The following is a 24,457-nucleotide window of genomic DNA, read 5'->3' on the forward strand; positions in this document are numbered from 1 at the left end:
ACTCATGAAAGTCAGTTGTGAACTTGTCAGAAAATACATGAATGCAATGTTACATTGGTAAATCGAAATTAGCCACGGTAGACAGGCTTTTACTATGGAGAGACTTCAGATGAGTTTTCAAACATTTGCTGGAGCATCGTTGCCTTCCTTTGTCAAAGAGAAGGGAGGTGGGTGTTAGATTTTCCCGCGTACCTTGGAACAGACCACAGTAGACCAGACGGTTCCACGAGGGGGAGTTTATTCGGGGTGGAGGGAAGAGAGCGAAAGGAGAGAGAGTAGAGAAGTAGAGGAGTAAAGGCCAGCCATGACCACGTGGAGAGAGGGGGGAGGGAGAGGGGGCAGAGAACCTGCAGGCAGGGATAAACGGAGCAAGAGGGGGGGGGAAAGAAGCCCCTTTTAGAGTGGGCAGGCCTACCTGCCTGTTGCCAGGTAACTGTGGGGAGGAGCATGCCTGGCTGTTGCCAGGTGGAGGTGGAGTTTAGACAGAATACTAACAGTAGGGATAGAGCTCTTCTGCCTTCCCCTTCATTACAATTCTCAATAAGCATCCCCCATGCTCTTTTGAATCTAACTTTTGGTGGCTGGTTGGAGTGGAGGTAAAGGTAAGGCCAGGTCAGTTGAAATGGAATGTCAAGTAGCTCTTGAGAGATGGCTGACTCCAGTAACCAGAGCCATTAGACTATAATGCCTACCTGCTATTTTAATGTGGCAATATACCATGGAATTTATAATTAATCTTTTATTTTGGATATATAGAATGCTTCAGGCTTTTTACCATGTTACACAATGCTGTAAAGAACATATTTATACCTACATCTTTGTGTTTGGTAAAATAACTCCATGTGACACATTGAGGCACACCATTATGGAACTTCAGAATGCCAGAGAAGCCATTGGAATTTTGGCTCCCTTAGACAAAGGAGTGGTCAGAAGACCTAGGAAACAGAGATTCTAACATAAGAGGCTGGATTGGTGGGCTATACACATTTAGTGCTTAATCCTGAGTTAGTGTCTCATTAAGAAAAAAATAAGCAAAAAAAAAGAAAGAAAGAAAAAAGAAAAAAGAAAAGAAATAAGCACGTTCCTTTGCTATCATTTAACCAAGATCAAGATGAGATTTGAATTCCCTACTTCCTGTGTTTTCTGTTCTATCTGTTCCAAGAATGTGAATCTGTGCTTGCCTGAAGAAGGCTGTCTTGTGAATCTGTCTGTCTGTGTTTATGTGTATGTCTGTGTCTTCTGTGTGTCTGGGTATGTTTGTCTGCCCATGACTGTATCTGTCCCTCACAAAGGGCTTCACTCTGGTTTATTGAACTACACAAAGAACATCACATAGGAACAGAATAGTATATGCTACAGAAATCTTTAACAGAGGTTGTTGCTGTTGTTATTATTTTTTAATAAGGAATTAATTAAGCCTCTGGTTTCAACTGATTCCAACTGACTCACATAACAAACAGCACTATAAACATGCGTTATCAGCCAATATCCATAAATAGATGCTTCCAATATTTATGGTAGATTTTAGAAGGTTGTTTTCAATCTCTGCATTTGCTGCTTTTAGCAAATGCATTACACAAGCTTGTTCCGAGTCGGGGGCATGGAAAACAAGGTATTTTAAGACTGTAGCTATGCATTAGGTTAGGTTGTAAAAGCTGCTTGCAAAGGAAATCCAAGATAGCAAGGTTAGTTGCAACATTGTTCTCTTGAGTAATGAGTACACAGTAGGCTAGCAGTTTTAAACCCTTAGTGACCTCAAAGTGTATTATTAACTCAGGTCATGAGGTCCAGCAAAAATTCCAGTCTCTTAGAATTTAAGAGATATTTCCAGAATAGTGCATCGTCACAGTTGGACAAAAGAAAATCCCCAGGATGTAGGTGAAAGGAAAGGCCAGGAAAACAACTGTGTCACAGGATAGAGACAGGCAGCTGTATGGCTCTGAAAAGATGCCTTCAGGAAAAAAAAATGGAACCTTCAAATTACCTGAGCTATGGTCCACACTTAGTCTGTCTTAGAGTTACTATTGCAGTGGTGAGCATTACCAAAAGCACCTTGGAGAAGAAAGGATTTATTTCACTTCCATATCACAGTTCTTCATCGAAAGAAGGTAAGGCAAGAACTCAAACAGGGCAGGAACTTGGAAGCAGGAGCAGAAGCTGTGGAGGAAGATTGCTTACTGGCTTGCTCCTCATGGCTTCTGTGCTTGTGGGGGGGGCAGGGAAAAAAATAGTGACTGTGTTAGATTGGTTGTCTAGACGTTAATTCCTCAGTTTCAGTTGTTATGTCTCCCATTTGGTTCCTGATTTTGTAATTTTGGATACTGTCTATGGGCCCTCTGGTTAGTCTGGCTAAGGTATCTATCTTGTTGATTTTCTCAAAGAACATCTTATGTTAGAATCTCTGTTTCCTAGGTCTTCTGACCACTCCTTTGTCTAAGGGAGCCAAAATTCCAAAGGCTTCTCTGGCATTCTGAAGTTCCATAATGGTGTGCCTCCATGTGTCACATGGAGTTATTTTACCATGGCTTTGTTGATTCTTTGTATCTTTCTCTTTGTTTCTACTTTGTTGATTTCAGCCCTGAGTTTGACTATTTCCTGCCTTCTATTCCTCTTGGGTGTGTTTGCTTCTTTTTGTTCTAGAGCTTTCAGGTGTGCTGCTAAGTTGCTTGTATGGGATCTCTCCAATTTCTTTATGAAGGCACTTAGTGCTATGAATTTTCCTCTGAACACTGCTTTCATTGTGTCCCATAAGTTTGGGTTTGATGTGTCCTATTTCCATTGAATTCTAGAAAGTCTTTAATTTCTTTATTTCTTCCCTGACCACGTTATCACTGAGTAGAGAGTTGTTCAGTTTTCACATGTATGTGGGCTTTCTGTTGTTTTTGTTGTTGTTGAAATCCAGCCTTAGTCCATGGTGATCTGATAGAATGAATGCATGGGAGTATTTCAATCTTCTTGTATCTGTTGAGGCCTGTTCTGTGTCTGATTATATGGTCAATTATGGAGTAGATTCCATCAGGTGCTGAGAAGAAGGTATATTCTTTTGTTTTAGGGTGAAATGTTCTATAGATATCTGTTAAATTCATTTGGTTCAAAATCTCTATTAGTTTTACTGTGTCTCTGTTTAGTTTCTGCTTCAATGACCTATCCATTGTTGAGAGTGGATTGTTGAAGTCTCCTACTATTATTGTGGGAGCAGATGCTGGTGAGGATGTGGAGAAAGAGGAACACTCCTCCATTGCTGGTGGGATTGCAAACTGGTACAGCCACTCTGGAAATCAATCTAGCATTCCTCAGAAAATTGGAAATAGTTCTACCTGAAGACCAAGATGATCCACCATACCACAAGGACACATGCTCCGATATGTTTGTAGCAGCCTTATTCCTAATAGCTAGAATCTGGAAACAAACCAGATGTCCCTCAACCAAAGAATGGATAAAGAAAATGTGGTTCATTTACACAATGGAATACTGTTCAGCCATTAAAAACAAGGACATCATGAATTTTGCAGACAAATGGATGGAACTAGAAATATCATTCCGAGTGAGGTAACCCAGACCCAAAAGGACATGTACAGTGTGTACTCATAGATAAGTAGATAATAGCCAAAAAAGAACATAATACCCAGGATACAACCCACAGATCATAAAAACAAGAAGAAAGGGCCAAGTGAAGACACTTCAATCCCATTTAGAAGGGAAAACAAAATAATCACAGGAGGCAGAGGTAGGGAAGGACCTGGGTGAGAAAAGGGAGGGGGAAGGGAGAAGGCAGGGGCAGGATCAGTTATGGGAGGGGAACAGGAGAGAAACCCAGAGAGCCAGGAGAATGAATGGAAATATGTAGCTGCTGGGGGTAGGGGTGGGGAGAACTGTCTAGAAAGTTCCAGAGACCTGGGATGTGAGACATTCTTAGGACTCAATGGAAGTGACCTTAACCAAAATGCCCAACAGTGGGGAGAGGTAACCTGAAGAGACCACCTCCAGTAGATAGAGTCCCAAGTGGAGGGACAGGATTACCAACCCATTTTCAAAATTTCTGACCCAGAATTGTTCCTGTCTAAAGGAAATGCAGGAACAAAAACGGAGCAGAGACTGAAGGAAAGGTGATCCAGTGACTGGCCCAACTTGGGAGCCATCCTGCGGGTGGGCACCAAAGCCTGACACTATTACCGATACTATGATGTGCTTGCAGACAAGAGCCTACCTAGCATGACTGTCCTCTGAGAGACTGTACCATCAAATGGCTGAGACAGATGCAGATACTTACAGTCAACCATTAGACTGAGTCAGGGACCCCTATAGAAGAATTAGGAGAAGGACTGAAGGAATTGAAGGGGATGGCAACCCCAATAGAAAGACCAAGTGTCAACTAACCTGGACCCAGAGAAGGGAGATGCCGTGTGTGTGTGTGTGTGTGTGTGTGTGTGTGTGTGTGTGTGTGTACACCGTCTTAGAGGCACAGAGACAAAGGGGATCGGAAATGGGATGAAGAACTGGAAGAACTGTGGAAGGAGGGGCAGGGGGCAACATTTAGAATGTAAATAAAATAATTAATTTCTAAAAAAATCATAGGCTTATAAAAAAAACTGACAAAGAACCAGAGATTATTGTCTCAGAGAACATAAAGCCAGATCTATTAGAAACCTTGCAAAGCTGAAAATCCTTGAGCTGAAGACTGTCAGTGGTGGTTAATAGTTGACTTTGATACCGAAAATATTTTATAATTTGAATTTCTGTGAAAAGTCATTCAAAGTTGTATTAATTACCAGGAAATTCTGTTCATGATTGTTTGAAAAGCTAAGTCATTTAGAGTGACTCCAAATGCCTGCTCAAGGAAGATTTTTATAAAGATGAAGACAAAACCCTTTTAATTAAAAGACAATCACAAAACTCATTTGTATCACTGTGCAACATCTGGTCTGGGAGAATGGAAAGGACATTTCCGATCCTGGTGGCTTAAGTAATTTCTGGTATAAAACTTCTATTAAATATTTAATCAGAGAAAATAATTAAACTCTCTGTTGTTTTGTGTTTATATTGCTTCATGCATTTCTGGACTTCTTCTACTTTCCTTCCACCACAATATTATTTTTAGTTATGATTCATGGTAGGCAGAGTGAGTAGCGAAGTCACATTTCATAAGGTGGATACTTTAAATGGCAACTCTTTTCAAACCAATTCAACCTTATCTCATAGGGCTGGGAGTCAGATTCTGGCTTTCCTGAGACTCTGCCTCCTCACAGCCTTTTAATTGCCTTCAACATTAAATAGAATACTCTAGAAAATGTGACTAAATGACCAAAGTTGCCATGGTTTCGGAGATTTTAGGAAGGGTGCTGCCTTTTTTGGCTTGGCTCTGGAATATGCTCCCAAGCATACCTGATTGTGCTTTCTCTTTGTTGGACAATGCTGCCAACGCCATCTCTGCTACACCTGCCACATTGCCCAAGACCTTGATCAACAAGATCTTCTGTAGCTCTGCCAAGTGAGCATAATAAGGTATTGTACCCAGTAAATAATGTCCTCCTGCGCCCATCAAGGGCTGAGCTCAGAACAATCTGAAACATTTTAGCTACAGGGGTCATCTGAGAAGGTCTCCAGCTTGTGAATTTAGTAACCTCTGTTATGAAAATTTTGAGGGATTGGTTTTGCCATTTAAAATATCTACCTTCTGAAATGCAACTTCACTACTCACTCTGCCTACCATGAATCATAACTAAAAGAAAAAAAAAAGAAAAAAAGAACGTTAACAAAGGAACAAATAGTAGGTCTCCCAAAATTCAACTGAGAAAAGTTAAAGGCAAAAAGACAAAACAAACAAAAACAAACAAAAAACTTAGTTGTAGGGAAATCTGGTCTTATTTTTCAAAAATATCTTAGCCACAAACTACCTTCCTTCTGTCTTCTGATGCTATGAAGTTTTGGTGATTGGAATAATATCATGAGCTCATCCACAGTCCCTAGTATTTGAATACTTGGCTCCCAGTTGATGGTAATTCTTCAGGAGGCTTGGGATGTGTGCCTCTGCTGGATTAAGTATGTCACTGGGGTCAAGCTTGGAGGTTTCAAAGACTCCTGCCATTTCTAGCTTGCTCTCTCTGTTTCACATTTGTGGTCAAGCTTTGAACTCTCAGCTGCTGCTCCTGGCACCATGCCTTCACTCCACCGTCATAGACCCTAACTCTCTGGGGTCGTAGGCTCAAATCAACTTTTTCCTCTAAGTTGTCTTGGCACTGATGTTTCAGCACAGCAATAGAAAACTGACTAATACAGCTATCTCCTACTGATTTGGGGATAAGTGCAGTTATTGCAATGGTGGAAGAGCTGTAGAACGAAGATCAAACTATTTCCAACACAGAGGTGTCCCATTTCAAGGAAAGTGCTGAGGTTAGCTGTTTATCACAAGAGCCATATCCTGTAAGGGTTTAAAAGCCATCAAGGAGAAAGTCAGGGACTGTGGATGCAGCTCGGTGGTACAGCTGTTGCCTAGCATAGGAAAGGAGCTGGACTCCATCCCAAACACTGAAAACCTGTCAACCACGCTTAGTGGAATTGTATTCTCAAACACATTTTACTGCTTTTCTCTTCTATTTACATCGGTATATTCTTATATAAGATGCAGGAAGTTTCAAGTTTACAAATAGATCTGATTCTAAAATAAAACGTGTTTATATTTTTTCTTCAATTCAAACCCCACTTTCCCAAGCATCAATGATATAAATGCTGACTTAGTTCCAAGTTCAACCCACAAGAGCTTATTTAACCTTAAATGTGGAGGGAATACTGAGTCTCTCCAGAAGAAAAAGGAAGACTACAGTTGAAGAAAAATAAATAACTAAAGGCAAAAATAAAACAAAATAGTTATTTTTTAAAAAATTCATCTAATGTAAATGCTTGAAGCCACACACTGGGGATGGTGGGGAAATCTGTAGAATCTATGGCAATGTCAATACTTGAGGGAGGAGCCTGGGCTTATTGATGAGCTACAGAACTTGTTTCACTTTATTTTGGAGTTACTGTTAACCTTCTGCTAGTATTTCAGTATTAGCTTTGCCGAACTCAATAATTGGCTGGATTCCTTGCTAGAGACACTAAATGAGACAACATAGGTAAACACCTCTTGACTTTTGTTTAGAGCTATGCCCATTATTAGACACATGGAAACTTTTGAGTGAATTCATCTGACTCCTATCTATAGTAGAAATAGAAATCTGGATTAATCAGCATTTCTCAAGAGGTAGTTCATGAATTCTGTTTATGCTGTAAAGTCAGTAACGACTATGTTTCAGTTTCCATTCAAAGTCAACACTGTAGTTACTTTAAAGTATTTGTTTCGAAAAGAGGACATTTGATAACCTCTAATAACCCCATATAGCAATGAATCTTGGAACACTGTGTTCAAAGTCTTATCACTTCTATACCTAATATAGCCTAGCCTAGCGCTCTCTCTCTCTCTCTCTCTCTCTCTGTGTGTGTGTGTGTGTGTGTATGTGTGTGTTTAGTTTCAGAAGTTTGGATGTTAAAGATTGCAGCCAGGGCCTCCTATGAGCTGTAACATAGCTCCATACACTAGTGTTTCAATCATTACATAGTTTTAACTTGCTTTTATCTAGTTATATATTGTTCCATTTGTGCCTGTGGTGGGCTGTTAGCTAAAGACAGGAAACAAGACAATGACTCCTTTTGAAATGAAAAAGATGGTAAAAACAATAGCAATTTTGAAAGTTACAGTTTTATAGGTGAATTCTTATGATCTGACCCCAACTTCTTTGGTGAATCCCTAAGCCCCAGTATGCTAGAGTAAGTCTGTGTTTGGAGATAGGGTTGTGGTAATTAAGTTGTAATGAGGTCACCCGAGTGGGCCCCAACCCAACATGAATGGTATCCTTAATAAAGAGAAGAAATTTGGACACAGATATGAGCAAATAAAATACTATGGGGAAACACAGGGAGAAAATGGCTTTCTGTCGGTTAAGGAGAGACACCTCTGAAGAAAGCACCTCTATCAACAGCTTGACCTTGTGCTTCTATCATCCAGAATTATAAGAAAGTATTTCTCTTGTTTATAGATACCTAGTTTGTGGTGTTTTGTTATGGGTAGTGCTAGTACACTAATAAATTGTCTGAAGTTACTTTTCACAAAATTCTTTTCTGTTGTTTGTTTCTTAGACAGAATCTTGCTGTGGAGGCCAAATTGGGCTCCCATATTAGGATTACAGGTGTGTGCCACCATCTCTCCTTTCCAAAATTAGGATTTTTTTCCTTTTGAGACAAATTCTTAAACTATGTAGCCCTGGCTGCCTTGGACCTCACTATGTAGACCAGACTGATTTTGAACTCACAGACATTAGCCTGCAGAGGCCTTTTATAAGATTTTTACACTACAGCAATCTGATAAAACAAAAGCTATGCTGTATATTAAACTGTCTTGTACAGTTTATTAATCATTGGTAAAACTGAAAGCATAGTGCCAGCTATATCCAGTTTCTATCCATGTTTATTGGGGGAAACAGAATAGACATTGTACTATGCTATTTGTGAAACAAGTATGGAGAAATGGTAGAATTTTTTCCCCTAATGTTAGCAAGTAGAAATAGAGTACTTGCATGAGTATAAGCAAGCTTATTTTTACACTGCAAAACACAAGCATCTCAAATATCACAATAGAAAGGAAGTTTTTATCTATTTCTATATCATAACACATGTAAATTGCTTTTGACATTTTAATATACATTCATCCTTCAAACTAAACACACTGGAATATTATATTTCAATATGCTTGACAAAAAAATGTTTGAATACTCTAAACACCACACATTACTCAAAACAAGAAAAGCAATTTCCTTCATTTTAAATAATATTAACTATTGCATAAATGTTACTGTAACATATGAGCCCTGCATTAGTAGGCAGCTCTCAGTGTTCTATGTCTTACAATATTCAGGTCTTCATCTCTTCTTCTTTGATTGTGAGTTAGACCTAGCAACTTGCTTCTAATTAACAAAGTATGACAGAAGAGAGTATAGAGGGATTTCATGTGAAAAGGCAATGATTTCTACCACATCTTCAGGCCTGATAGGATAACAAGTACGCCACAGTGAACTGTACTCCTAGCCTTTCTCCTCCCTTCCTTTCTCCCTCTCCATCTCTCTCTGGCTCTCTCTTTCTTTTATTCACACTCAAGGAAGTCAGCCTCTACGTTGTAAGCTGTGAGTCACTCCCTGGAGTCCAACATGGTATGGAACTGATGGTTCTTGTCAACATCCATTAAAAAACAAACAACAGAACAAACTCAAATCCTTCTAACAGCCATATTAAGTGAGTTTTGAAGTGTGTCCTACCTGTTCAGTTAGGGCATTTATTGCAATGATGAAACACTATGACAAAAACAAGTTCTGTAAGACAATGTTTATTGGGCTTACTTACATTTTCACATTTTACAATTTCACATCATTGAAGATAGTCAGGACAGGAACTCAAGCAAGGCAAGAACCTGGAGGCAGGAGCTGTTGCAGAAGCCAAGGAGGGGGCGCTGCTTACTGAACTGTTTCTCATGGTTTGCTCCACCTGCTTTCTTATAGAACCCATGACCACCAGTCTGGGGAGTGGGCACAGTCTATAGTAAATTGGGCCCTCGTCCATCAATCAAGGAAATGTTCATACAGACCAATCTGATGTGGGTGTTTACTTAATTTGAGATTCCCTCTTCTCAAATGGCTCTAGCTTATGACAAGTTGACATAAAACTAGTCAGCATATTCCCCAGGTTGAGCTGTAAGATGAAGCCCTATGCCATAGCCTATGTCAAAGCCAACCAACTAAACCATGCTCACACTCCTGACCCACAGACACTATGTAGTAATAAATGTTATCTGAAGTTACTTTGGCGATAATTTCTTCTGAAGCAATAGATAGATTCAATAAAATAAGGAACTGAAATGCCTTTCACCTAGCAACAGCTTTTAATTACGTACTAGCAAAAGAGTGAGAAAATATTTCAATATTTTCTAAACGGGATGCAGATCATATGTTACTATGAAAGAAATATGTAAATTCATAATGGACTAGGCAATGCCTTTCTTCAAGAGAACTTTGAATTGTACAGTCAGAAATGATTATAAAACAAACAATCATTTCCGGGAGGCCTCAGTTACCTGATTGAAATTCTGGTTAAAAGTTCAAGTTTCTATGGCCTACCTCAGAGCTACCGTATCAGAAAAAATAGAGGGCTGAGCCTAGAAAGCCATGTTTTAACACAGGTCCCACTCTGCCAAGCTAATCCACTATTCATTGAAGCCTGGGAATGTTTGTTTTTCTGGGAGATATTTACATATTCAGCTCTTCTAAAGCCTGACTGTACATCAGACTTCTTCTCTTGGGAGTTTATTCAGAATTGCAGAGGACAAGCCAGCAATCTGTAGTTTTAAAGCTGCTCAGTTTGTACTAAAGAAATTCTTGGAGAACAAGCCAGGCTTTGTCAGTAAATATCACATAATCATTTTGGGTCCTAAAGCACTCACTTGGAAAGCAGTACTTGTACTAAGCATCCCAGATATTATTGATGGACGGGCAGTCACCCACAGCTCTGATCACATGCACTAGGGAAAAGAACAAGAGGCCACACAAGGGAGAAAGGCCCTTGGGCTATAACTGATGGACATCTATGATAGCAGGGTAGGAGTAAATGAGTATCATACACAGCCCAGAGTTCAGGAGATTCCCACCACTCAGACCGCATGGAGCCTGAGAGAAAACAAGGACCAAGTGATAACCAGTATCTGGAAATCAGTGTTCTCAAGGGGGTTTTGCTGAGGTATGTATGTGTGCCAAGATGTTTGGGCTGTACATGACTTGGCCCCTGACTTCTATTTTATTCAAGTGACTAGGCTGATAATATCTGTGAGAGCAACAATGAGAGGCACCATTTCTGGAGTCGTGCTACAGTCAAGTCCTAAGCTAACTAAAACTTGAACATGCCTGGACTTATAAACTTCCTGTCATCAACATATCCTTCTTGACGACATCATCATAAATGGTAACATGGATGGACACAAACCTTCCTTTATCAATCTAAGGGAAGTAGACTCCTTGTCTCCATTTTAGACATGAGAAAACTGGAACTCAAGAAGACTGAGTGGCTAGTGCTATGGCTACATGTCTAGCCTGGAACTCATGCAAAGCAAGCATTGAACTCACTCACAGAGATCCAGCTGTCTGCTTCCTCAGTGCTGAAATTAAAGGTGTGCACCATTATGCTTGCCAGATATTCTCAGCCTTGAGGCCCAAGTCCTTTTAGACATGGTGTCATCTGATTCTCGTATACCCAGGAGGAGATAATTGTCTTATCTTCTCTATCTCTTTTGACAGTTTTCCCCCCCTAGGAAAAAGCTGAAACTATAATTAGTTTGAGAGTAAGTTTTTGGCTGGGCCTTTGTATCAAGGGCATAAAGCACAACACAGAGAGTAAGTTCACGCAACAGTGTCGAGTGCACAGGTAACCCATCCCTCTCATGGATATGACCTGACCCTCAGAACCCTTCCCCAGGTGTGGTTATATATACTGGGGAAAGAACTTTTCCAATGGGCTTGGAGATGTCACTCTGCCCTTTCTTGGAACGTAAGATTTCTCTGCTGTTCTAAGAGATGACTTTCTAATCCCAGTGGAAGTATTTCTAGAATTTTGGGCTCATTCTAGGGTGTCTTCTGGGGGGTGAGGACATGTGATGATTAGTTTCAGTTGCCAAATGGATTGGATTTGTAATGGGTAACACACTCCCGGGCATGTCTGTGAAAGCATTTCCACTGAAGTTTAACTAAGATCAGTGATGCCACTTGAATATAAGTGGCATTATTCCATGACCTGGGATAGTATTGCATTGAATCAAACCAAGAAAACAAACAAACAAACAAACAAACAAACGAAGAGGAGGAACTGAACTGAGCCTTGACATGCATCTCTCTCTGTTGCTGACTGAACCAATGTGACTGGCCAGCAACCACCTGATCCTGCAACTGTGATTGCCCTGCCATGATGGACTGTAGCCCTTCAAACCATGAACAAAAAAGCAAGCCTTCCTTAAATAAAACTAATCATTGTCTAGTTTGTTACAACACTGAGAAAAGTAACCAACATGGGCATCCAGGCAAGTACTGTTTGTAAAGAGGAAAAAAAGACAACTGGATCCTTTGCTAAATGCCATATAGTTTCTGGCCTTTGTTTGTCTTCAGTCCAGGACTTGCTTGAAAGGAAAACAGCAAGGCATATTAAAGCAAGGTGCTTCTCCTATGTCTATAGCTCAGGTGAGGAGGATACTAACAAATCTTAGTTAAAACAGCATCTTTGATAATTGATAAGGGTTGTTTTCTACTTTTCCGGGTAAAGGCTTCCTATTCTCATAGTATGACTTCCGAGTCTCAGGCTTAGATTTTTGCATTATATTTATGGAATTATGGTATATGAGTCTAGGACTTGCTGGCTCTAATTAAAGTTTTAGGACTCCTAGGAGACCAGCTGTGGTTTTTCACAGGAAAAATCTGAAAAGTAGATAGATAGATAGATAGATAGATAGATAGATAGATAGATAGACAGACAGACAGACAGATAGATAGAACAGTGCCCTCTATGAATGTGTGCCCTCTATGAATGTGCTCCCAATTCCAACATCCTAGTGTGGAAGGTTCCAGCCATCATCATGTAGTTGTGGCCTTTCTGGTTTTAGCCACAAGCACCAAATCATTGATTTGGTAAATTTTACTACAATACAGTACCCTGTTTTGTTTGTTTGTTAAACATTTTTTTAAAATTTGTTTTTATTTTATCTTATTTATTTTACGTATGAGCGTTCTGCTGTATGTACACTCACATGCCAGAAGAGGGCATCAGATCCCATTACAGATGGTTATGATCCACCATGTGGTTGCTGGGAATTGAACTTAGAACCTCTAGAAGAGCAGCCAGTACTCTTAACTTCTGAGCCATCTCTCTAGCCCTTATTTTGTTTTGTTTTTTAAGATGCATGGCTTAAGATCTGGAGACTATGCTGTCCTTACCTCATGACCTCTTGTGTACTCGAACTCTGTGCATGAGCGCCTGCATGCCTGATTGTCATCTTCCCTTCCTGTGGTGGCCAAAGCCATAGCCCTTAAAGGAAGATTCTGACCTTGAGGGAGATCAGATAAGGTTTCTGGGAAAGCTAAGAAAAGTGTCCTCTAGCTCAAGGCTAGTTTCCCCACCACCAAAACGGGAGGGGAGAAAACTAAGTCCTGAAGTCAACCAGTACTACTTGGGCCATTGTGGCTTCTCAGCCTTCAAGGCTTGCCTGAGCTCTGGGCCACAAGCCTCAGCTTCTTGATGTACACAACCACCTAGAAGCCCCACTGGCACCCACAAGCTCAGCAAGTCCAAGCTGGCCTGTCATCTTTTACCATCACTCCTACCTACATATATTCCTTGCCTCTACTGACAGTGTCACTACAGGTCCAAGCTGAAATGTCAAGATTATTGTCACATTCTACCCCCTTGACCCAATGACATCCAGCCCTGTGGTTTCCACACACTGACATGTGTGGAAGCCATTGACATGTGACATTCTGAAGCCATCCCCTCCTCCCAGAGCTCACTGCCACAGTCTCTGGTCCAGAGAAATTATCTCTCTTGTCTGGATCAATCAGATGGTCAGCCCGCCTTCAGGCTCTCTCCTCTCCCGCCTTTTCTCTACTCTGGTATTATAAGATTTTACTTCCTAGTCTGTTTCTCTCCTGCCTGCTGTGACAGACAGAAACCTTCAGGGGTTCCTTGTTATCAGCAAACAAAAATCTCTGTTGCCCAAAGAAGCTTTGAATAGCTGGCTCCAGCCACATTGTCCAGGGTCCTAGCAGAGATCACCAATTACATCTTGCTGCTGCCAGTACCACTCCACCAAATCCACCCAAAGAACATGTTTAAAGCTCTCTCACTCAAATAGCAGCCCAAATACTCAAACACTTAGAGCATCCTTTCTACCTTCCACCTTTTCCCTGACAATACCCTCCATCAGTCCATCAAGATTTAGATGACCTTTTCCCCCCAGACAGGGTTTCTCTCTATAATTTTGGCAGCCTTGGAACTTGCTTTGTAGACCAGGCTGGCCTTAAACTCAGATCTACCTGCCTCTGCCTCCCAAGTGCTGAGATTCAAGGCATGCACCACCCCTGTCTGGTTTAGCTGACCTCTTTATATATGAAGCCTTCTGTACATTCACAAGAGGTTTGTCACCATTGCTGTCCCATGAATCAGGTATTATTATGGTTAAAAGACACAATGTTCTCCATAGCCATGTGTATTAACTGCTTGGTCCCAAGATCAGGCACATTCTGCCTTAGCATATACCCATAATCCATAGAGCCAAAGACTATGAAGTGAAGTCTCAAAGCTGTAAGCTAAAATAATGTATTTTCCCTTTAAGTTATTCTGCCTTAGCATATACCCATAATCCATAGAGCCAAAGACTATGAAGTGAAGTCTCAAAGCTGTAAGCTAAAATAATGTATTTTCCCTTTAAGTTATTCATTTAGATATTTGGATCACAGCAACAACAAAAAGCAACTAGGAATTCTGGAATCCTGGAAGTTGACATCTGATTTCAAAGACAAATCTGGAAGGCCACAAAGTGTTTAGTGGGGTCAGTTTCCCAGCAGGGAGCCCAAAAGATAGCAGTGAATGAAGCTATCAGGGTGAAGTCAGGAATACAATGGGAATGGCATATAACACTTTATATGGGAATGAGGAACATCTCCTAAGGAAAGTCTTGGACAAGGAATGGAGTTAGCTCACAGAAAGGCCATGTTTGCTGCAAATAGCAAGCCTATAGGAATAGGAGTATCCAAACCCACTGGCATTCACATTGTGCCACCATGGTATATCCAGATGTAAGGCTACAGGATTTAATGCTTGCTTTGCTCTGGTCTGGTTTTTATTTGGTTTTCATATATTCATCCCGTTTAGAGTGATAATAATTACTGTGTTACTATATGTTAGAAGTCCATACCTTACTTTCATTTAGAGGGTATCTCAGCCAAGAGACTGTCTTTGAGTCTCTGTCTGTAGAGACTCTGAACTTAGATTCTTGGACAATTTGGAACAAGGAAGATGTTGCAGCCTCTTGAAGATGAACTAAATGTATTATTCTTTGCCGTGAGATGGTCATGAGTCTTTGTGAGTTCAGGACAGAATGCTATGTTTGAATACACACAACCCGTCATAATCTTACATGTTTCGAACTCTTTGTTCCTAGCTGCAAACACTATCTTGGGAGTTTCTGGAAACTTTACAAGGTGATGCCTATCTGGGGACATGCCTTTATAAGGTGTGGCCTAGGTCACTTGGGAACAAGCTTTTGAAAATTACACTTGGTACCCAGTCCCTTTTTCTCTGCTTTCTTTTGCCATGAAGTGAAGAGCACACTTCTACCACCTTGTCCGTGATCCTCTGCCCAAGTGCATGAAACTAAGTGACCACAGAATGCACCTTCTGAGACTGTGAGCTATCTTCTTTCCTTCTTTCCCATCATTTCCCTCAGGTGCTTGGTCACCTTGGTGGAAGTCTAACGAATGCAGGAACATTCTACTCCACAATACCTATGGTTCCGTGAGAGTTTGTGTGTCTCAGTTCCTCCACTAGACAGAGAGTCCTTAAAGGTTCCCTAGAACATGACTGAGTTCCCCTTTGTATTTTCAGAACTTGGAACAGTAGCTGATCTGCAGTACATACTATAACGCAGTCAAATAGAGGAAGCAGAGTCTTTGCACACACTCTTCCCTCTATCTTCAGTCCCATTTCTTTCATTCTGTATTTGTTTTTTTTTTTTTTTTAATTTTCAAGTCACGTCATGTGGCCTAGGAAAACTTTCCAACTTATTGTATTATTATCATTATTGTTATTATTATTTTGTACTTCTGAGATTGGAACCGAGGGCCTGATACATGCTAGGCAAGTGATCTAGCACTGAGCTCCAGCCTTTCAGACAGCAAGGCAGGCTTTCCTAACACGTTTCACTCACTCTTCTTTTGATTGATTTCCCCTTAGCAATAACAAAGCTATAGCTTCTAGGACAGTTGCTGGCACGATAATAACGTTCTCTCTCAAAATCCCTCCCCCACATATACGCTGAGTCCTCAGCAGGGGAATTCCGTGTCTACTGTTGTAGCCATTGCCAGCATAGCTTTTCCAGTTTGTAAACATTTATTTTTCCCCAAAGACGAGTAGCCTGGATCTGACTCACAGCTTGAGCTCCCACATAGTAGTGTGACTCTTTAGCTTCCCCACTGCATGGGATGCTTAGTTTTACCTCAAGCAAAGAAGAGTTACCCAAGTGGGCCTTTGAAGGGTATATTTTTTTCTCTTTCTGATGACCTTACATACATATTACACAACAGTAAGAACAAAAAGCATGGGCGTTTATCTTTGCATTGAATCAAGGCAGAATTCAGTTGGAATGACTACATATAGAACAATAAATGCTCCTTCATAGGATGCTCTTTCAGCAGCCAGTTCATAGCAAGTTAGTTAAAATCATGAAAGAGGGCAACACGTATATTTGTGCCAAAAATTCTGGCTCTACAGTTTACAGGTTGTGTAACCTTGGCCTTCGACTGCTAATCTGTAGAGCGAGGAGGATAATGGTCCCTACCTTGTGGGTTGTGAGGAATACATGAGTCAATTGCTAGCAGTGTGCTTTCTCAATGCTATGAATTGTTATGATCTTCCATCCCCCCTCGAGTATAAGATCCCTATCTTTTCATTATTGTGCTAAATCACAGAAAATTCCATGGGGGCAGCTGGGAGCTCACCAAATAAAACTTTCAACACTTGTGGTATAAGCCAAGACAGGTAATAGGAATCCGAAGGAAGGAGATGGCAGATCAAACTGAAGGGATAGACACCTTTATGAGGGCTAGCATTGAGCAGTCCTCTAGAAACAGATCTGCAGGACCTGAAGGTAAAATAGGACTGAGTCAGAATGCTGGCTTGGCCTTTCCTCAAGGCTCCCAGGCTCTGACTTTGCTAAGGACGTGCGTGCGTATCAAGCAGTCCTGACCTCAGGGCAGCAGGTGGTAAGAGCTACCTTTAGTCAAGTGAATGCAAGACTAAGAAGTCTGCAGCACTCTTTCTGCCCAGAGCTGTTCCCAGATGGGCCTTGGGAAGATGACTCATTTGCTCACAGTTAAGTCGTGATTCTTATCCTGTAAAGGTTCATCATTCAAACGTGAAGCACTTCAAATAAACCAGAGTAGGAAAGTGAATGAGTTGATTTCGTAGGCATTTATCTACAAAACGGATCGATCCTATTGTTTAATTGTTTCATTTCCACCTCACGAGTCCACAAGAGTCTTGTATTCTGCTTTCTGTGATGACTTTCAGTAAAACTTTGGGGTTTGGTCATTTTTATTCAAACAGGATCACACTACCAAAATGGATGCTGTCCTTCAGCAACCCGAAAATAGCTGCTTCCTAGCTCTGGCCTGACTGGAATATGAAGTGGTGTTGATATCTAGCAAAAGGTTATTCCCAGATGGCGTGTGAAATGTATACATACTTTTATATCTGTTGCTTGTCTTGTCACTGACAACAAATATTTGACGAGAAGCGGCTTACAGGAAAAAGGATTTCTCTTAGCTCAGTGATGGTGAAGGAAACATGGAGAAGGGGTGGTCATGGAGCAACTTGTTTCCACTGATCAGGAAGTAGAAACTGCAGAGACAGAACCAGAAATTAGGCCAGTAAGGCCTACCTGCTCTAATGACTTATTTCCTCTGGGTAACCCTCTCTTCCAAATTGCCCAAGATTCTCCACAACCTGTCTGAATAGTGACACCAACTGGGGATCAAGTGTTCAAACACATCCATTCATGAAAAACATTTATCATTAAAATCTTAAGTTTCCAAAAGCCAGATTTTCCTCTTACAGTAATTGTCTTTCTATATTGTTCATGAGAGAAATGTTAAGTTAAAAAATATATATATGTATATAGGTGTTCTGCCTGTATGTGTGTCTATGCACTACGTGGTATGCCTGTTGTTTGCAGAAGCAAGAATAAGACAGGCATTGGATCTCTTAAAACTTTAGTTATGACCTTTTAGGAGCCCGCACCTCGGATCCAGCAGACGTTTCCCCTGATCTCGGTTCTACCACCATCCACTGCTGTCTTACTGCCCACCATGGCCTTCCTGCACTCCAGCCGCGTCCTCTCCAGGATGGCTGCTGCCTTTTACCCAGGCCTTGATGCTGCAGCCTCTGCCAGAGACAGCTCCTCATGGACCCATGTCGAAATGGACTTGCAGATCCCATCCTGGGAGTTACTGAAGCCTTCAAGAGAGATACCAACAGCAAGAAGATGAATCTGTCAGTTGGTGTCTACTGGGATGATAATGGCATGCTCCCCAGTGTCTGGAAGACAGAGGCCCAGATTGCTGCAAAAAATTTGGACAAAGAGTACCTGCCCACTGGGGGACTGGCTGAATTTTGTAAGGCTTCCGCGAGAACAATGAAGTGTTGAAAAGTTTGTCACATTTCTGGGACTAGAGCCTTAAGGGTCAGGACCAGTTTTCCGCAAAGATCTTTTAAGTTCAGCCGAGATGTCTTTCTGCCCAAACCATCCTGGGGAAATCACACTCCCAACTTCAGGGATGCAGCCATGCAGCTCTAAGGCTATCGATACTATGACCCCAAGACTTACGGCTTAGATTTCTCTGGAGCCATAGACGACATATCAAAACTCCCAGAGCAGAGTGTTCTCCTCCTGCATGCCTGCGCTCACAACTCCACGGGCGTGGACCTGTATCTAGAGCAGTGGAAGGAAATGACATCCGTGGTGAAGAAAAAGAATCTCTTCGCATTCTTTGACATGGCCTACCAAGGCTTTGCCAGCAGTGATGGTGATGTGGATGCCTGGGCCATGCAGCACTTCATTGAGCAGAGCATCAATGTCTGCCTCTGCCTATCGTATGCCAAGAACATGGGCCTGTACAGTAAGCATGTGGGAGCCTTTACTGTGGACTGCAAAGATGCGGAAGAAGCCAAAAGGGTGGAGTCACAGCTGAAGATTCTGATTGGTCCCTTGCATTCCAACCCACCAACTCACCTCTCAATGGGGCCCCGATTGCCACAACCATCCTAATTTCTCCAGACTTGCAGAAGCAATGGTTGCAAGAGGTGAAAGGCATGGCTGACTACATCATCAGAATGAAGACCCAGTTGGTCTCCAACCTGAAGAAAGAGGGCTCTTTCCACAACTGGCAGCATATCACCGACCAGATCGGCATGTTCTGTTTCACTGGCCTGAAGCCTCAGCCGGTGGAGCGGCTGACTAAGGAGTTCTCGGTCTATAAGACAAAGTATGGCCGAATCTCCACGGCAGGGGTCACCTTTGGCAATGTGGGCTACCTTGCCCATGCCATTCACCAGGTCACCAAGTAATTACAGATGCAAAGGAACAGAGACCACTTTCCCTTCAGCCTTTGCTCTTGTGACAGTCACGTGCAGGGTGACGGAGTGTGGATAGTGGCGAGTAGATCCTGTTTTCAACTACAGTGCCTAATTGGTGACTGAACATGTTCCTTGAAAAAGAGGTAGGGCGGAGGCTTCCACGGCTGATATCCGGAACTTACTTCGTTGGCTCTAAATCAAACTTGCCCTCATCCTTTTGTCTACAGCTTTTCTGAAAGTTTACACATGCAAGAAAAATCATAGCACCAAAAACCTATCAGCCATGGCGTTGGAATAGGTCAGAAGCTTTACCTAAAGCCTCAGGTGGTATCAGGGACTCCCCCGTGGACCCCAGTAGAGCCTCCCACATTAGAGGCTGTAAAAGAAAAAAATAATTAGTTCTGTCATTAACAGTTGTCCTCAAGTTTGTCCTCCTGGTATGGAGCAACTGTGTCAGCAGACCGCATTAGAGAAACTATGCTTTACAAAAACCAACAGGTCTGTTGTCACTTCAACAGGGACAGTAGAAGATGTAGTAAGAAGATGTAGTGTTTTGTCTACCTGCCTCTTCTTGTCATCGGTGTTCTATAGCCTAGAGTTCCATCCCGTTCTACTGCTCAGTTGACCATCAACCTCATCCTATCGGGAGTTATCTAAGAATGGAGAACATAGTTTTATGCTCATGTTGCAGCCTCCTGTCTCAGCCAAGAGCTGTGGAGAGTGGGACCCTGCCCATGATTTCAGTGTCCTCTTCAGTGATTGGTTGGCTCCTGCTGGGATGGGGCCTCTGCCCAGCTGGACCTCTTCATTTATCCTGGCTGCACAGCCTGTCTCCTCACAGGAGTCAGGCATGCAGGGTGGGATCAGAAGGAGATATTCTGGGTTTTGTGTGCTGACAGCCCGGCTCAGACTCGGCCCTTGGGAAAAATAACCACCATCTGATTTAATCATGTAGACGTACTGCCACCTGGTTTCTCTGTTACAATAAAATTATTACAGGACCAGAAAAAAAAAAACCTTGAAGTTACAGAGAGTTGTTAGATTCCATGTAAGTATTGAGAGTAGATTTCAGATCCTCTGGAAGATCAGCCAATACTCTTAACTGCTAAGCCATCTCTCCAGCCCCCTGAAGCTAACTTGATAGTTGAAAATGTACACAGATAGACTATATGTCATACTTTCATTAACTTCTTCCCTCTAGTCCTTCATGTATTTATTATGTTCTGTCTCTTCTTCCTTGAAAGTAAATAACCAATTATCTTTTTGTTGTTTTGTTTTGTTCTTTGAAACAGAGTCTCTCTTCATAGTCTAGGATGTCCTGGTACTCAGTATGTAGACTAAGCTGGCCTCAAACTCACAGAGATACCTACCTGCCTCTGCTTCCCAAATGCTGCCATGAACCACCATGCCTGGCAAACAATGGTCTTATTCTCTCTGTCTCTCTCTCTCTCCCTCCCTCTCTCCCCCTCCCCCTCTCCCCTCCCCCTTTCCCTCCCCCTCCCTCTCCCCCTCTCCTGTGTGTGTATGTGTGTATGTGTATGTGTCTGTCTATCTGTCTCTGTCTGTTTCTCTGTTAGGAGGAACATGGTCTATTGACCATATTGCCCAGTGGTTTTTTTTTTTTTTACCTTTTCCATATTTTGTTTGTTGTGCTTCATATTTTTCCCTTGTGACCTCAAATTGTCTTTCCTAGCCTTTTTTGTCTCTGTCAAAACAGTCACAAAAAAACCATTTCTGGGTGAACATAAGAGATAGGATGGCTGTTATGAAGTAAAAGTGCCCTATGCACTCTCTGTAGAAGATTCAGCAGCAGTTCAACACCAGGCCAGCTTGCCAACAGGCTCAGATGACTTGTGGCAGCCTCTTGTTTGGATATTAAAGCCAGGGGCATCCCAGATCTCTGTCTGTACAGGTTTTGCTCTTCTGGGTGAACTGCTTCATCATTTGGATATTTGGGGACTTTGCAAATACATGCCCAGGACTTTAGCACTTCTTGAATCAGTGGCACACCCTAGCTCAAACAAAAACATTATCAGGAGCTGGCCAAATGCACGACAGAAGTGCAGCAAGGATTAGCAACTAAAGCTCTTAATGACAGCTGCCTTTCAGGGACTTCTGGATGGTGAGCAGGTGGACTAAAGAGTTAGGGAAATGAATGGTGGAGGAAAATCAGGGCTCGGGTGTACTATGAAGGCATTCTGTGTAAAGATCAGCCTAACTAAAGACCGGGTTTTACACTAGGAAATCTGGGAGATTATGAATGGGCAGATTGTAGCATGCCAGATGTGTTCAACAGAGAACTCTGGATTTGTTATACTGACTCCAAACAAATAGGCAAGAATACCAACAAGTCACTCAGCCAACCTGTAACCAGACAGACATGTAAACAGAAGTCCTATTTTGTTTCAGGTTTCTGTATCTTTTCTTCGGCTGAATATTTCTATAAAGCAATGTCAGGATGTCAGCCATTTTCCTAATTGTCATGCAACACATGTAACTTAAAAGAAATGGAGCTGCTATATTGGCTTGAAACCAAACTGTGCTAAGTACTAAGAAAAGTTATCCACCGATGGGGACAAGCTCCAAGGCAAGCTGTGGGTATAGGACAATGCTGGGCAAGAGGCAGAAAGTGCTTAGGTTCTTAGATCTTCTCTGTGGTGCTGGCGATCAAATCCAGGGCCTCCTTTATGCTCATCAAATGCCCCCTCATTGAATTACAGGCTCAACCCTGGTCCTTGGATTTCTTTGTTGCTGTTTTGTGACAGGTTCTCACTACTGGCTCTCAATGATCTGGAACTTGCTATGTAGAGCAGATTGACCTCAATCTTCCAACAGTCCTCCTGCCTTTGCCTCTCAAATGCAGGGACTAGTCATGTGTCTGTATGCTCAGCTGGCTTCTCAGATTTTTAATAGGAACAGAAAACAATTAACTGTAGATGAATTAGAAAGCAGGAAACTCCTAACTGGTTATCTATGCAAAGCAGATAGCAAAACCCCAAAGGTATGTTCAAATAAGTTTGCTACTCTTGCTTTCCAAAGCCAAGGCATTGCTTCAGTTGGTTATTTCTCAAGGTTGTCAATGCAGCTCTATTTGACTTTGTCCAGTCTATATAATACAAAATTCGGGATGAATCAAAGCTTAAACTTCTCAAGCTATTTGCCCCCAAACACTGGATCCCATTAGGGTCTAGAATCCAAATTCCATCTTCTTTCCACTTACCTAGTAAGTAATCTTCCTTTGCCTTAGTGTCCTCTGATGTTAAATGAAACAGAATCTATATGAGATTTCAGCACCTCTAAGTGTATACTCGCTCATTTATTTATCCATTCAGTAATTAGTATTTTTTTATCATCTTCCATTTATGCACACAGGAAGGAATTAGGCACCACATGGCAAAACAACAGAGTAATCCTGGCTCTTCTATGCAAAAATTATGGAGAAGCAAAGATACATTTCTTCAATTTGTGACGAAGATCTACATCAAACAAGTCAAATGAACCACATAGGATTTACAGAGGTCCGGGGAAGAAAGCTTTCTCTAAGTTACTCATTTAGGGGAGGGGGGATGTTTGTTTGTTCCTTTGGTTGGTTTGGGCTTTGTTGCTGCTGCTGCTGCTGCTGCTGCTGCTGCTATTGTTGTTGTTATATTATTTCCAGTGCTGGTCATCAAACTCAGGGCCTAAAACTATGTTCTAAGGCATTGGTTTCTGTGTTTGTCATTGTTGTTTGAGACAGAGTCTTATATATCCAGGCCGGCCTCTGACTCGCTCTGTAGCTGAGCATGACATGGACTTTTGATACTTCATTCTCTATTAACCAAATACTGGGGTTTCAGCCTTGTGGCACCAAATCTGGCATTTTGGCAATGTTGGGATGGAACAGGGTTTTGTGCATGGTAGGCAAACACTCTACCAACTGAGCTACATCCCAGTCCCTATCTTATTTTCATTGTTGGTGGTGTTTAATTTTTCTTGTGTCTTTGACTGTTTCATACATGGATAAAATGTATATTATATATGTATTAGTCTCTTCCCTGCACTATTCTTTTCTTTATTACCTCCTTCCTCTCCCTGTCAGCCCTCTTTATCATCCCCAGTTCCTTTCCCAGAATTATGATTTTTGGTTTGCTTTTGTGACCCACTTAGTTTAACCAGGGCCATTTGTGTGACCACTGTATTGGCAGTATTTGTTGGAGCCTGGTGGGCATATAATTAAACGTAACAACTCTCCCTGTAGCAAATAGAACTCTCTGTGAGACACAGGACCTCTAGAGCTCCTCTTCCATGAATGTGTTCCCTGTTGATGGTTCTTGCGCAGACCCGGTAAGGCTTTCCACAGCTGCTGCTCTTATCAACTAGTTGTTTGGCAACCAAGAGCAATGGCCAGAGTCTGATGATGGTGTGCCTCTGGGACTTTACTGACTAATAGTTTAAAAGAAAATATCCTACTCCTGGCACTGGAGATTTTTTGAATAATCCATGGCTTCTGGGAGCAACTCTTTTTGGCCATGTAACGTAAAATCCCTTTAAAGATTATCTTTACTTTTAATTATACATGAGTGGGAAGTTGAGAGAGAGAGAGAGAGAGACAGAGACAGAGACAGACAGAGAAAGACACACAGAGACACACAGAGAGACAGAAAGACAGAGACATAGAAGCCTCAGACATTTGATTCCTCAGATATTTCCTTCTCTCTTTCATAGTCCCTGCCTTCTACTAATATCTCTCTCTCTCTCTCTCTCTCTCTCTCTCTCTCTCTCTCTCTCTCTCTCTCTCTCTCAACAGACCACCTCTCAGTAGTTTATAAGGCACCCCAAGTTGAACACACAAAACTGGAATCGACATATAAAGGAGAATGTGACAGACCTATTTACCTGCATATTTTACATTTTTTTTCTTTACAGCTAAATACAACACCATTTTATTTAATGTGCCAAATTTTTATGTTCCACTTGTCAGTTGATAGACACCCAAGCTAATTTCATTTCTTAG

The 24,457-nt window shown here is 41.7% G+C and overlaps 1 pseudogene; it reads left to right on the forward strand.

The window, feature by feature from the left end:
• The first annotated feature begins 1,850 nt into the window (after nucleotides 1-1,850).
• On the forward strand, nucleotides 1,851-20,728 carry LOC114621239 (annotated as a pseudogene).
• Nucleotides 20,729-24,457: the final 3,729 nt, after the last annotated feature.

The sequence above is a fragment of the Grammomys surdaster genome, unplaced genomic scaffold, assembly GCF_004785775.1.
Source record: "Grammomys surdaster isolate TR1022 unplaced genomic scaffold, NIH_TR_1.0 173, whole genome shotgun sequence".
Taxonomy (NCBI): Eukaryota; Metazoa; Chordata; class Mammalia; order Rodentia; family Muridae; genus Grammomys; species Grammomys surdaster.